The following is a 15,437-nucleotide window of genomic DNA, read 5'->3' on the forward strand; positions in this document are numbered from 1 at the left end:
CAGTTCTTAGGAGCATTGGTGTTCCTTCAAGCCAGGGCTATTTCTGAAGTCCAGCTTTTTCCTTACCCGTGTTACTTGACATTCAAAAGAGAAAAAAACCCTCTATGATGAATAGAGATTTTTTTTGACATTTTATTAAGAGTTTGCCCATTACTTTGATTTGATTACTTTCACTTTAATTACCCTAATTAGCCATCAAGATATAATTTAGCATTGTTGTCACATCAGGCCACAGGTGATATTACCAAGAAAGACTTGAGGGCATAAAAAGAAACAGTTCTGAAATAGAAATCACATTAAGAGGAGCTGGGTTGATCAAACGCCTGTGCCTCTGCCCCTCCACTGAGGTTCAAGTACAGCTTGTGGGAATAAAACTGAGACTGGTGCCTTCAATGGATTGTGGTCCAGGCTGCAAAAATCATTACCCATAATTTGGCTTTGCTGCATGACTGAGTGGTGTGGAAGTTGCTTCCAGCCACGTTTTGCCTTGTAGATACAAAGAACATGGTGGATGCCTGTATCCTCTATTCATCATTTCTAGCATAAAGAGCCCCAATTTATCTAAGAATCCAGTGTGCTCACTGCGATACATGAATGGTTTAAGGGATGCTGTTGTAACCTGTATGGTTGGCCAGAAAGGTAGCAGCAACATAAAGAAATTACTTTCTTGACTTAAGGTTATATAGCAGGTGGTATGAATACAGCCAATTTAAATCTGTGCATCAAACTTAAGCTTAGATTAATTTAGTTCCTAACTTTGGTCCTCAAAGGAATAAAAGGAACAGCATCTAGAAGAGCTCAGTGCTGATGGAAAAATGGAGTATATTTCTGAGGGAAAGGACTGTGGCCTGGTGTGATACCTGAAGTGTATGAATAGAGCCAGTGTGAAAACCTGTTGTTATAAGTGGCAGAACCAGCAATGAAACTTAGAGGTTCCTAACATTTTTCTCAAGCCATCAGACAATTTCCTGTTTGTCCTGTGGGGTAGACATGGCAAGCCCTGTTTTTAGGATCATAATGATACAGGGGGAAAAAAAAGTGTGGAGATGTTTATCTAAACATTAAATATTAAGCCTGCTGCACACTCATTAAATATTAAGTATACTACAATAGCTCCTTATGATGTCTCTGATTACTGATAAATTTTTAAAGGGAGGTGAGTGGGGAGGTAGTAAACACAGCAGACGTGGAGGGCTTTGCAAAGCAGGAGATGCACTAACACATATCTGCAATAACCCTTTTCAAAGACACATGGCTAAGAAATCTTGCACTTATTTCTTTTAAAGGCTCTCGGTGCCTGCAGTGGCTATAACAAGTCCCTCCCCTTGGGGCTTTTAAATGTTAGGTGTAGCTAGGACTGATGCTAAGAAACCAGTAATATATGCATTTGGTACAGAAAATTTGGCTTAAAAAAAAAAGATAATGAACTTTCTTTGACAGAAAGGAGTGTAATGGCGTGGGGCAATAGTAAGTTAAAAAAAAAAATTTTTTTTTGATTTCTTTGACCAGCATTCTTCACTCTGAGATGTACCTTGGTTGGAGAGCACACACCAAATTCTGCTCTCATTTAGGCTGGTGTAAGCATGCAGGCTAGGGAATGAAGATGGCTTGTACTAAATTATACAGGCTGGGTGACTGAACGCCAACAACACTGAAGTCAAGAAGCTCTGGTGATGTGCAAAGCCACACGATGGAATTTCATCCCTAGGCATATTTAGTTCCACACCCACAGTCTGCCAGGAGAGTTAGACTGCTAGTAACTCTCTTGTCAAACTGAGTTAGGGTTTTTTGCTCTTGTGAGGGAAATGTGCACCCCGGGCACTCTATCCCTCTGACCACAGCTGCTGCTGTTCCTTTGGGTTAGAACAGCAGGTTTCAAATGGAGACCTCTAAGCTTTGTTATTGATAGATCGACTTCCTAACATTGGTAGGAAAGCTGCCTGCAAAATTTCTTTTCAGGTTGTTCAAGTCCTCAGGCAGCCCTTTATATGCTTGTTCTTTATACAGTGTGATAGACTGCTGTTTGGTCAAACTTTTGTGCATGCCAGATAATCACAGAAGTATAACACATCCTAGGAAACTGTAAGGTGATTAAACTGGTGCTTGTGAAGAGCTCTGAAACATGTGGGTGAAAAGTGGCATCCGTCAGAGAAGAAGTTTTAGCCTTGTCATTTTATAGTCCAACCCAATTACTCTGGATCTGGTTGAGTATGAACAAATTTATCCCTTTGCTCAAGCTTCTCAGCAAGGCCTTGAGGAGTGCCTATCTTAACTTTTCACTTGGCTTTGCTGGGCTGAAATGTAAGTGCGTTAATACATTAAACATCCTAACAGCGGAAAACACCCAAAGGTCACCACATACATACTTTGCTGTCTCAGTTATTGCCTGTGGTAGAACTGTGGGATTCTGCAGTGGAGCTGCATAATTTAATCAGTTCTCCTTGTGCTGGGAGTCCTGAAGCAGCTCTCTGTATGAGGCAGTAAAGTGTATCTGCTTACTCCACAGCCAGATAGGTGTGCTTGATTTTGAAGAAAAGGTCCATGATGTGAATGAAGTGTTTCCAAGAAGTAAAAGTAACTTTAAAGACATGGCCTTGCCTAGTTGCTGAAGCTGCATGTGGTTCTGGAATACCTGTGAGGGGTTCAGTCTTTTGCAAGGTTTCCATTCTCCTTGTCTACACCTATAGGTATGATATGTATGAGCCTCAGTAGTAAGTACCTTTTAATAAGCTCGTGTTCAACTGGAAAACAATTGTCTTAACTGAAGAGGACATGCCCAAACATTGCATTGTCTGAGACCTGAGAAGGAAAAATTCCCTTAAAGCAGTTAGATCATGCCCAGTGATCTACTTCCAGAGTCTGTGTACCAAGTGTGCTTCTTAATGAAGTATCATCTGTGTTTCCCTGACATTCATAAGTCAACACCTGCCTTCCCCTCTGATGCCACATCCTCTGATACAAAGGCTCAAGGGTAGAAATTTCTAGCTGAAGTTTCCTGCTTCAAGTTACTTCACTAGCATTTCCCAGCCTTGCTTTGCAAGTACAAGATTTTCTAGATGGAGACTGCTGAAATCAGTAGCAGTTGTACCAGTTACATTCAGGGAGCAAGACTAGCCTCTGAATAGCAAAACATTTCAACGTACTAGACTTCACATCTATTGTGCCCCAACAGTTATCCAGCCGGGCTGATTTTTCAACTAGCTCAGCACCTTTGTGTCCAGTGAGGAAGTCATCAGAACAGGTTTGCTTGAACAAAGTCCTCAACATGCCAAGCAAGTGGCAGTCCAAAAATACAGTCATGCTCTCTGCTTCCATTCTTCCCAGTGCAAAATGGCCATTATCAAATTTCTTTTTTGTGATATGTTATTTGCCATGTTTATTTAGGATATAAGCTTTTGAGGCGAAGGATAGTGCCTGGTGAGTACGATGGGCTGAATCTCAGAAGGGATCTCCTAGCACTGCTGTGACATGAAGAATAACAAACCATGAGGTATAAAAAGGCCGCTGTTACAGCATCTCAGTAGTTATGCTGCCAACTCAAATTAAACAGTGTTAACCAGCTCCTTTTATTCATCCCCTGTTAATATTGAGACTTACTGCTTTTATTTTGTCTCATTGCTTCCCTACTTTACAAATAAACAGGGATAAGAAAACATTGTTAAGGGATAACTTATTTAGGTACCATGCTTCCAACTTGTATTGGTTTGAACTAAGTTTATCAACCAGCCATGGAAACATTAATCACCCAGAAAAATAGCACACAGTGAAATGACTTTTCAAAATGTCGTTGGTATAATTATCATCTTGGCCATTACATTAAATGCCACCATTTATAACTGTTATGTTTAAGTATGCAAACAGTAATTAACTTGGTAATGAACTGAGGACCCCTGTGCCTCTCTTCCCCCAGCTAATTTGCATGTTAATTATCATTAGCAACCAGGGAAACAAGTTATAAACAGCTTAATTAGCAGCTTAATCATTTTTACAAGAAAACGTGCTGCACTTTGCTACACGAGCAAGAGTTAGATTAATGAAGCCAGATGAGCATGCTTTTTCAGTGCTGCTCCCTGCTGCAGCGATACACTTGGGCTCGGGCAGTGCGGGTAACACAGAGACGCGCACGTGTGTGCACGCACTCAGGCTTCAAGCGTCTGTGCTTCACTTTACAAGCAGGCATTGTTTCTGCAGAAGGCTCTGCCAGCCTTCCGAGAGGAACTGCCCTTCTTTTCCGCGCCTCGTAGCAAATAGTTACGTCAAATAGACACCAGGAAAGCTGAAATTCCAGCATGATCAACCGCAATGCTAGGAGGGTAGTTTTGGTGACAATCCTCATTTAATCCAGTTGTTCCTAGGCCATCTTTGCTGTGGTTTGATTCGGTTCCACTGCGCTGGCACTACTCTGAGCACCGGCGGTGCCCGGTTTGCGGTGCCCCTCCTGCCAGGGCTCCGTGGATGCTGCCGCTGCGGGCTCAGGGGAGCATGTGGTGTGTGCTGCTTCAGCCGCATGTGTGTGTTTGTGGGAGCAGGGGCTCAGGCTCACTGATGGGGCTCTTACTCCAGGGAGGGCTTTCACATTTTAGTCTAGGCTTACAGTCAAGGGCCGAGCTTGTCTTCCTGAATAGCATTAACTGTGAATGCCTTCAGCAGTTCTGAAGTCTATCAGAAAAAATAATTTGCTATTTCTCTCTTTTTTTTTTGTTTCTTTTTTGCTAGAAACTTTCTGATGATTTAATGAAAATGTAGGTACAATTTGAGATTGTTTGTTTGCTTTTTTCCAAGTTATCATACTTCCATTCTGTGATATACATTACAATAAATAATAGCTAGCTCGTATTTTGAAGGTGATTTTTTTTTCTTTTTCAGACTTTTTTTTTTTTTATTGCATTCAAAACTTAAGTGGAGAGGTGGAATCAGGTCTTATTACTACAAAGAACATAATGATTAAAGGAAGGAAAATTTTAATAGGAAGGAGAAATGCAAACTGTGGTTGAAAAGCTGGTGTTGCCCAGTATGTGTGATGGTAGGCATGTGGTGTAAACAGGCACTGGTCTGTGTGGAGTTTGGATTTCTGTGCGTGTACTGAGATCCTTGATGGCTAAGCTACCCAGATGAGGCTCACCCTATTGCTTATGCAGTGGATAAAATGTCAGTCTGGGAATTATTCCACATTAGTCTGCCAAGAGTGCTTCTCATTTGATCAAGAATCAATCATTTGATGAAAGGCAATAGGAATTTTGTCATAACATGAGAACGCATTGTCCAAGGAGGTTGTGAAATATCTGTCACTGGAGATTTTAGGAATGGGTTAGATAAACATCTGTAAGGGATGGTTTAGGTATTGTTGATTCTGTTCCAGTGTAACAGGGTAGACCTAAGGTCTGAAAGCAGACAGTTTTCTGTGATGTGGCTGCAGAACATCCCTGGTGCTTGATTGAGGGATTTGGAATCTGACAAAATTAATTTCAGCAGGTTTGATCCAAAACCAGGCTGGCTTCCTTATTCCATAGGAATCTAGGGATTCTCTCCATCATAATAAAGATACTCCTTGTTACGATGTGTAAAGAAATGTATGCTTGCAGAAAATTAAACTTAAAAGGTGTTACAACCTTAATGCAACTCTTATTATTGGTAATACATGCCCATCCTTCTGCCATGACAAACCATTACCAGTAGAGGGTACCAGTGCACTGTTTGTAAGAATAGAAATTGTCATCTTTGGAAATATATTTTTAAATTATTTTTTTTTATTTTTATTTTTTTTGTGATTAACTGGGGCTAGCACAAAAGCAGGAAGCTGCTACTCTGTGAGGCTTGTGAGTTCAGCACACAGAATTTGCCCCAAGTATGCTTGCAAAATCCTGACTGATAGAATGAAGGATTAATTGGGGGGGGCTCAAACATCTTTTCTATTTTCTTTCTTTTTTTCCCCCAGACAGAAGGATTTTGATTTTGGACTTTTGAAATGACCTCCAGGCACATCACTGGCCCTTGTTAATTCAAGATAGTTTGTAAGGATGGGTGAAAATCTGAAAGTTCCCAGCTCAAGCTGGCTTTGAGTTGCTATATTGGAGAGTGAAGAAGTTTGGTGAACTCTGTGGAGCTAAGGAGCGTTGTGTTTCTGGCTCTGGATGATAGTCGAGTGAGATCTTACACTGCAGGAGCGGCTTCCTTTCAAACTAGGACTAGGAATTTAGCCAAACATTTTTCTTAAGAGCCTGTGTAATTTATAATAATGCAGAACATCTCTGAGGAATGCCCTCCAGAAGGCTTTGGGGTTTGTGTTTGCAACTGTCCTACCTCCCAAAAATGAAACGCGGCCCTGCATCACTATTTGTGCTGAACATTGTATGCCAACCCTGGTCAAGACAGTTTGGCCACTGACTACATCTTTTTGGTTCTGAATGTTTGTGTAGCTTTGAATCTAGCCAAAGTGAGCTCTGCTTAGCAAGTGGTAGTCCTGTCACTAACTACAGTTAACTCTGGCCATGCCTTAATAATCCAGAGTGCTCAGTTTCCAGATGCACGACAGCCCAAAGACACTCTCCGCCTTGTGAAGTAGTTGTCTGTTGAACTGAGAAGATAATCCAGGTCTCACTTTGTCAGTCCTGTTGTGTCTTTCAGTCTGCTAAAGCCCAGAGCTGAGTGTGTTTGGAGACAGAACTAGCTGCTTACCACCGTATAGTTCAGGGCTCACCTGAAAAGGGGGGAAGCTTGCATTAAGTATTTGTTGATTTGCCTAATCTCTTAATGGACAGGTGAGATTAGATGCTGGCAGTTCATTCCTTTTTCTGAGATACCTTGAGAAGAATTGTCATTACTTTACAAATACACACACACAGAAGACATCTATCTGTTCAGATAGTTTACCAACTGAGCTGATGATGGCAGAAGAAGGGTACAGCTGAGAAACTATAGTCCTTGTAGGTTAGTGTATAATTTTACCAAAGAAAAGACAGTAAATGCCGACAGGGCAATGAATTATTGTGTGAGTTGAGAGTGGCAAGCAAGTCTAGAGTGCTTCAGCCAGCCCCACAGCCCAGCACAGCTCAAGCAATGGCCCAGTCAGTGAAGCATGGCTGATTTACGCCAGCTGGATCCAGCCTAGTGCATTTTATCTCCTCTGTCACTGGCCCCCATCATTTCCTTGTGAGGGACGCTGCCCTGCGGAATGGCAGCCAGTAAAGAGAGAGCTTCCTGTGCTATGTTCCATAAATTCTTTATCAGCTCATGTAATCAGATAGCATGGCTGGATGTTGATTTTGTTACGGTACCTGGAGCGAATCTCTATATGTTAATTTAAAGCCATAAAACTACAGCTTAGGGTTTCGGCATCCTAATTGAAACTTCCTCTTCTTGGAGGCATTCATGCTACAGCGGAATAATAATCATCATAAAAAAGCAAGATGCAGATAAAATGAAAGTGCATTGTTTCAAGTAACCCATAAATGCCAGGAAAACTCTGACACCTAGTGCCAAGCATGCAGCTGTGCTGAAGGACCTCCACTAGACTTTCTTCTGTCTTTTACCAGCAATCCAGTAGAAACTCCATGAGGAGATCAGTTGTCAGAAATGTGGTGTTTAGTCTCCGTTGCCTCAGAGTGTCCTTGTTTGAACTGTCATTGCATGAAGAGTACATGGTGTCTGGCACCGTGGGGCAATCACTTCTGGTCAATGCTATTTAATTGCCCCTTTGACATTCTGCTCTTCTGCTGTGGAGATGCTGCTGAGGTCAACAAAAGAACTGAAGAGTAGGGTATTTGTTCTTGAACTGTTAAATGTGGATCCTGAAAACACTCACTGTCAAGGCAGTCACTTACAACTGCAGATCGTGTCCTTAAAGTCTCCTGCCTGTTAGCCAAGAGTGAGATAGGGAAGCATCGTGTGGAGCTAAAGGAGGGTCAGAGGTGAAATAGATAGGAACTGGTAGAAGAGTCTTATGAATTTCCCTGAGATGAACTGGCCGTGTGGTGGGACCTGTCTGAACGCAGACTCTAACCAGTTTGCACCAGCAGAGATGCCTGAAACAGGCAGCTGGATCCACGTGTGCTGAACAGCCTTTGCTTGTGCAGGCAGGCCGAGCCACACATCCAACACCACTAGGCTGGAGCTGGGAGCCAGGTTTGGTAGTTGGCTCCCTTCTCTTGGTCTGTTGTTTCCTTTAGCTGAAGGCGTAAGTTCTGCCCTACTACACCCACCAACCTCAGAGTCTTGTCTCCAAAAAAGCCATTAATGCTTAGGCAGGGGCATAGGACCTCATGCTTAGAAGCGAAGCAGAAAGGATAAGACAGCACCAGCCTGCTGACTAGACTGTGAACCAAATGCTGTAACAGATCAAAGGGAAAACTAAATTATAGATTGATAGATGCCTTTAGTTTATAAGTTATTAAGCACCAGGTAACGGGTTAGATTAATATTGTGCCTGGAGGTTTCTTTTTGCTTCTTTTTTTCTCTCTCTTCTTTTTTAAAAACTGGAGAAAACAAAATATTTTTCTAATTAAGTAAATCTACAGTGCTTGCTAATGGGGCCCGTCTGTGTGCTTGTCACGGGGCACAGGGAGAACTGGAATAATGATTTTATTTTTTCATTAAATAGAATTATAGGCAGTTACTCAAAGCAACTGAGAGTCTAATTGAAAGAAAACCATTTCTTCTTAATTTACTTTCACGGTTCTGGATGATAAAAGAGTGTGTTTGCTGGAAAATTAAATAAAAAGCACAACATGAGGAAGCTTGAAATAATGCTGCTCAGGCACAGGTGGGCACAGAGCGCGTGGTAGTTTTCCTGCTAGTTATAGGTGAGTTCGGATACTAGTGCTTCCTCTTACTCCCCAAAAGGTGCATTTCTTCTCTCGCAGGGCCCTTTCCAAGCTTTCCTTTCAGCTTCCTCCCTTTCACTTCCAGGGCATCCATTTGTTTTCCAGTTTAGCCATCCACCACATTAACCGTGTATGCTTGACTCTCTCTGCAGGGTTAGACTTCCCCTCTCTCCAGGGATGGCAGCAGTCAGATATCCGTGCTTGGCTGTATCCCAAATGATTCCTGACTAGTCTGGGCACTGGGATTACCAGGAACAGGTGGGTAGCGAGCAGGTTGCATGGAGAACTGACTGGAGCATTAACCCTGCCTAGGACAATCCTAGACTGTGTTGCCAAGGTCCAGAAATCACTATATGTGAGTTTGAGAGAAGCCAGATATGAAATTTGACTTGGAGGGGTGCACTTAGAGCTACTCCAGGATTTATTCTTGCTACAGTGTGAGAGGTAAGGTATGTCTAAGCGCAAGCACCCAGAGCAGGGGCATGAAGTCGCTGTCAGATCAGGGACCTGGGACTCTGAACTCCAGTTGATGCTTTGCAAATACATTGCTCTGGTGGAAGGTGCAGGCTGAGGCAGTGGGCTTTCCTTTTGCTGTCGTGACGAAGTCCTTCGATTCCAAGCACCAGCCTTAAGCTCATGGGTGCACCTTTCTGGGTGCAGGCTCCAAGGGTGCCTGGCAAAGTTGCCAACATCTCACAGTGTGGGTTGGATTTCTGTTCTCTTACTGGAGCTGCAGTGAGCAAGAAAGGTTTGGCCACTTCTTTCTCAGCCCTGAATGCCCCCAGAAACCTTTAGGCACTGCACAGTCCCCCTGCACAGGCTCATGAGGGGTTAAGAAAATGGGAACTGATTAATTCTGTGGCGAGGGTCCTTATCTGGCCCTGGTGCTGCCTCTGAAATGGACACATCTGGTAGGGTCACAGCATCAAGGAACGGCTGCAGCACTAAGGCAAGGGTCTGTTTCCACTAACCATTTCTGCTACTTCTTACACTAAGTACTTCCTAAAAAAGGCACAGGATAATGTTTCACTCTGGCTGCTGTTAGATTTACGGGGATACCATTTGCTCCAACTCTTGGATTCACTCAGTCCGGGACAAGATTAAAACCAACCCTTCAATTTCCTTTTTTCTTTAGGAAATTAACTGTGGCTTTTCTGCTAATGAAAGTCCAGAGACACTAGCTTATTCAGGCTCTCTTCTGGCTCTGTGTTTGTTTGATATGTCTTCAAGGTGCACCTGAAGGAAACAAGAAGTTAAGGCAACAAGGCAGCTCTTGGCAATTAACACTAAACATTATTTTCTGCCTTTTATAAGTGCCTGTGTATATAGGGAAGCCAGAGCAGGGCTTGGACTTGTCACTTCAGGAAATGCTTAGTCTTTTCAGTTTGAAAATAGGGTAAAGAAAAAGGCAGTGAAAACTTTCCATAAAACAAAAACTATTTTGACACCATCTATAGATGCCTGTGCTTCTGTGATCCTGCTACACTAAAAATCTGTTTAATTCCAGTTTCATCTTTATTTCTTCATGTTGCATAATACAAAGCTAGAGAAGTAATTTCAAAAGAAAATTGGAATCTTCTCTTCTGCTTCTACTGAAAGGTTTCTAAGAAATGTTTTTGTAACTAGCTTTACTTGAAAAAAGCTGCTTCTCACAAACTGTTCTGCTGCTGATGCCATGAGACATTCAAGGGAAAGAACTTCCCTGTAATAGTCCTTCATCAGCTGTGTCTTGCGTCAGGACAGGGCAGTCAGTCAGGACAAGTCAGAGCAATGGGACAAGATATTTATATTTTTCCCATCAGTAGGCTTAGTTGGGAATTTTCTGACAAAAAGGGTTTTCACTGGAAAGTGCTGGTTCAGCCAAAATTATTTTTCTTCCATCTCATTCCCAGAAAACACTAGCTTCTTTGTTTCCTTCTGCTGCTGGAGAATCTGGGCCTCTGGGATCAATGGTTCCAATGATGTCCCAGCACAACCTTTTTCCTCTCTTTGGAAAAAATGAAGTCTTCCAGGTAGTCTGGAGAACTGGACACCATAAAAATCCCCATGGAGGCAAGCGAGCTGTGATTCTGGGATCCTGTTGAACCCTGGCTTGTCTTGGGCTTGCAAAGGATTTGCCAAAAGAAGGTTGTTGGGATCTTTTTGTTTATTTTTCATCAGTATCTGAATTGATGGGTTTAGTTAAAGAGAATCCCTAGTCAATAGACTCACTGTACTTTACTGATAGTTAATATACTGGGAGGAATGGATGACCAGATCCTTCCAATTAAGTGCCTTTTTAAGTTTGGAAGCATATTTCCGGTCCATATTGTCGAGATGAACAAAAGTGAGGCGAAGGTGTTCCTGAATCTCCTATTCTTATTCAGAGGAAGGCTTCTCCCCATTCTGAATATTCTGCTGAAGTGCTATGAAGAATAAACAATGTCATATGAACTACCTGATAAATGCTTCCTTCAAAATAAAGATTTTTTTCCAAATTCTTTAATACCTTCCTAATCTGAAGTACAATTTTTCTCCTCTGTAATCAGTATATTAAAATTTAATAGCAAGTATTAATATAACATGCTTAATGACAACCTGTGTATTATTCTGAACATAGCTGCCCTGCAAAAGAGCTCTGTGAGCTTGATCAGGAGAGTATTTAACTCTTCCCAGGCACTCAGTGGGTAGCAGAGGCAGCTGGTGTTGGTTGCTACCACACAGAGCAAACTTCTGTGCTGGGAATTGTGTTGGCATGTTGCAAGCAAGTAACATACCCTCTTCGTTTGCCTGCTTGGATCATGTCTGTTTTAGAAAAATGTTTCTTCTGAGCCCTTTTTAGTAGTGAAATTTAGACCAGCAATATGAAGGAAAGGGTGAAACCATTATAAAGGGAAGGCTGTTACTTAGGTGTATGTGTTTAAATCATGGCAGGGTAGAGATGAACGAGTGAAGAAGGTTAGAGCATTCCAAAAGAGAGACAACTGGAGAAACAGGAAAGGAAACTCATTTTCTTGGCCCATGCAGCAGCACAGTTGTTAACTGTCTTTTTAGCCTGACTGCCACCAGGGTTGTGTCTCCGGGTATGTGTGAGCGTGGATGCTGTATACAGGGCTCTGTGAAGTACAGAAAAGCACTTCGCCAGCTTTCCTCTTGTGTGCTGCATCTCTGTGCACTTCTACAGAGAGCAGATATTCAAGATCTTGTGCTTTGCTCTTCCTGGAGACTGTACAGCTCCTAGCAGAGAAAGCTCCTGCCCTCAGCTGTGTTCAACATGAGAACCAAAGTACTTCCTTCACCCAGCTGTTTGACTGACTTTTCCCCTTTCTATCCTAAACCTTTAGAGCCAGAGCTGACCCACTGAGTTTCAGTCACCGTGTCTAGAAAATGCGGATATCTGGCTTGTAGAGTTTGGAGTAGACTTTTAGAGTTTCTGTAGTATTGGAGCGTCAAATATTAGTATAATTACTCACCAAAGAGCCTTAAAAAATGGACTCAGCTCCAAAATGATGAGGTTGGCTTAAAGACACAAGACTGTTATTGAGAGTTATTGTTTTAAATTTTGGATTTTGAAGCTCTGTATTTCTAGTGTTCAGGCTGTGGTCCACAACATGAGAAGTAGAAACTTGCTACAAAGGAAAACTCAATTAGTGTGCAAACACAGACATGCAAAAGGTCCAGCTTAATGCAAAATGCTGAAACTCATGACAAAATCTGTGTGGCTGACAAAGCTATAAAACCACAGATCCACTTAGAAGAAAGAACACAGGAAACAAATATTTCCTTGCAGGTTTGAATCTGTGGGTGCCCTAGCCTTATTGCTTGACTGGTTTACGTGAGTGTGTTCCGAGGAGCTAAAAGCAGTAAGAGTTAGTTCTTTTACAATGTTTTTTTTATTAGAATCACTGAGTGAAATATTCTCACCTGGAAAGAAGTCTGTGCTGAGATGGAGGGAGGGGAAAGAAATTAGAAAAAGAAAATAAAGAAACAGGCAGTGGGTGGCAAAAGGGAGAGAGGTACACAGTGGTGAGTGTGAAGGATGACTTGGAAAGTAGAGGGATGCTATTGAGGAACAGCAGTAGGAAGGAAAAGGGGGGCTGAGGGGAAAAGCAGGAGACATGGTAAGTTAAGTAAATTCACATTTATTTCTGCAAGAATTTGCTTCAAACGCTCTTCCTGCCCTCACTGAACATTTGCTGTTTGGACGCCCTCCACTACGGGGAGGAACAAAACCGCTCTGTTAAAGCACCAGTGGTGGAGGTGAATACCAGGTCACTGGCAGGCTGCTGTGTTCAGTGGCTCTGTGCTCCACCTGAGGCACACTGCGTGCAGAGGGGCAAGCCAGCAACCTAGGAAGCTCTTGCAAAGGCTCCCTTGGGTCCTGCCTGTGCCCATGGTCTGGTGCAGGAAACCAAACTCCACTGCTAATTACTGGTCATCTCCCAAAACACCGTGGTTTTCAGAGGAGTCAGTTCTGATCCCTAGGGAATAGTGGTCATGGTAAGGTTTATTAGAATCGCCTTGACAGTGCTTAAATGCATAATGGACAAGCTAGACCATACGGCTGAAATTCTATCCCACGCTGCCAGTCAGATATGTTCAGAAAGAGATGGTCCCTGTTTAAATTAGGGCCTTGAATATCAGTACAAATGAAAGGGTTTTCAGCACCAAGGAGGACAGAATTATTTTTACCCTTAGCTAACCTCTCTGTTGCCTGCGCACCAGATAGCAGATATGTTCCAGCTTATTGGGACTACAACCAACCTATTGTTTTGGTCCAGCGTGAGCTAAAGTGAACAATGGGAGACATTGTTGGGGATCTGTTGCTGAAGGTTTTTAAATACATGTTATGCTGTGAAGGCGTAGGGCATCTGCAGTGTAACTGTCTGGAGACATTACTGTAGAGTCCTGAGGAGTCTCCTTTACACACGAATCACTCTGTTTTAATGAGGACTTCCCATTTCCTATGGAATCCTACATGATTTCAGCTTTAGGGGCTTCTCTAGACAAAAGCTGTAACACTTTAATGATTGTAATCTGGTATACTTTACCTACTGTGTACTCCAGTCACAGATGTGTTGCCTGGCGATTGCTGTTCACATATCCCATAGGCAAGCAATATTAACACAACAGGACAGCTTTGCTTTCATAAAGAATACTTCTTATTAAAACTGACATAGTTGTTCAGGGCCAGTCTGGTTAATCTCTTATTCATACACATAAGATCTTTGCTTCCAGAGTACGTTGCATAATGGTATTCAAGAAAAGAGCTGATCCACTTTCTATGTCCATTATAAGATACATTTCACTGCTGTATACCATTTAGCCCTTTATGCATGAGATCTGTAATTTTAGACAAATTGTATAGATTTAATTTGAAACCCCCTGCAAAATTTATTTGCCTTTCTCACTCGCAGAGAAGGGCTTTTACAGGTAAATACTGAATTGCTCTCTGAGATGAGGAATACCTTCCCTGCCATGTGAGCTGGAAGAGCATGTTTTAGGTAGACCAGCATGACTGGCCAATGGTCTGACAATTGAGCAAACCTAATATTTCATCCAGTGCAAGTCTTGGTTCCTGTAATAGGCAGCTAGCACACTCCTAATGGGTAACTTCTCTCTTTTGAATGTAGGATCTGCTGGCTCTTTGAAGCAGATGCTACTGCCCTGTATCTCTGACATTTGCAATAATGCCAATGCCAGGGTATCACAGTTCGCTAGGTCAGTCCCTCTGTGAGACCACTAGAAACAGGGAGTAGCTTTTTAGACTATGATTTTTTTTTTTTTTTTTTAGGATTGTTTTTATTGGTGTTTGGTTGTGGGTTGGTTGGTTGTTTTTTGAAAGGCCGGTCAATTTATCCAAGTTCCCCACTGACAAACAGGCTCCTCTAGCCAGTGTGCTCTAAGTGACTATTAGAAAACCAGAACTTGATACCTAAGTTTCATTGATCAATTATCAGTTACTAAAGGTGGAAGAGGTTGAAATGAGAGGTACTACTTCTTATGCCATTCATCTGTAAAGTTGCTGGTGAGCCCTGGAGCCCTGATAAGTAACGTGGAGCCAATTGGGACAGAATGCGGCTTACAGCTGGATGACATTTTACACACGTTTAGAGTGTCTCGCAAGATGTTCTCCAATTAGTCATCATCACTCACAATATGTTTTACATATTACCACACAGTTTATAGTCAGTCAGACTAATACAATTGGAGTGCAGCTGCTCACAGCAAGACACAAAGGTTATGGCACTGTGTACATAAGCAAGCTGTGAAAGTTACAGCCATCCAGCTCCTTTACCCTCTTTTGCTTTTAAAAGCCAACAGAAGCAGAAACAAATAGTGAGTGCGCCTCTCATTTCAGCCCTGGAAAAACATTTGAAAGCATGGAGTGAAAGGAGGGATTTTGTTTTTATAATTTGATTCCCATTGCTGCAGCTGCAGCCAAAACCTTTGGATTCTGGAAAAAGTTCAGAAAGTGCTGCTTTTTGGAAGAGGTCGTGTTTATTGGAAAATTACATCTTGTCCAGTAAAAGCTGACAGTGTAAGTACTCTAGTCTATTAAAAGCTACAGAAGACACCGTTAAGAGTTTATTTAATGATTGCTACAGATGGGGTTTGGGAACTTGGAGCCTGGCATTG

Source organism: Tyto alba, unplaced genomic scaffold (genome assembly GCF_018691265.1).
Source record: "Tyto alba isolate M040663 unplaced genomic scaffold, T.alba_DEE_v4.0 Super-Scaffold_20000042, whole genome shotgun sequence".
NCBI lineage: Eukaryota > Metazoa > Chordata > Aves > Strigiformes > Tytonidae > Tyto > Tyto alba.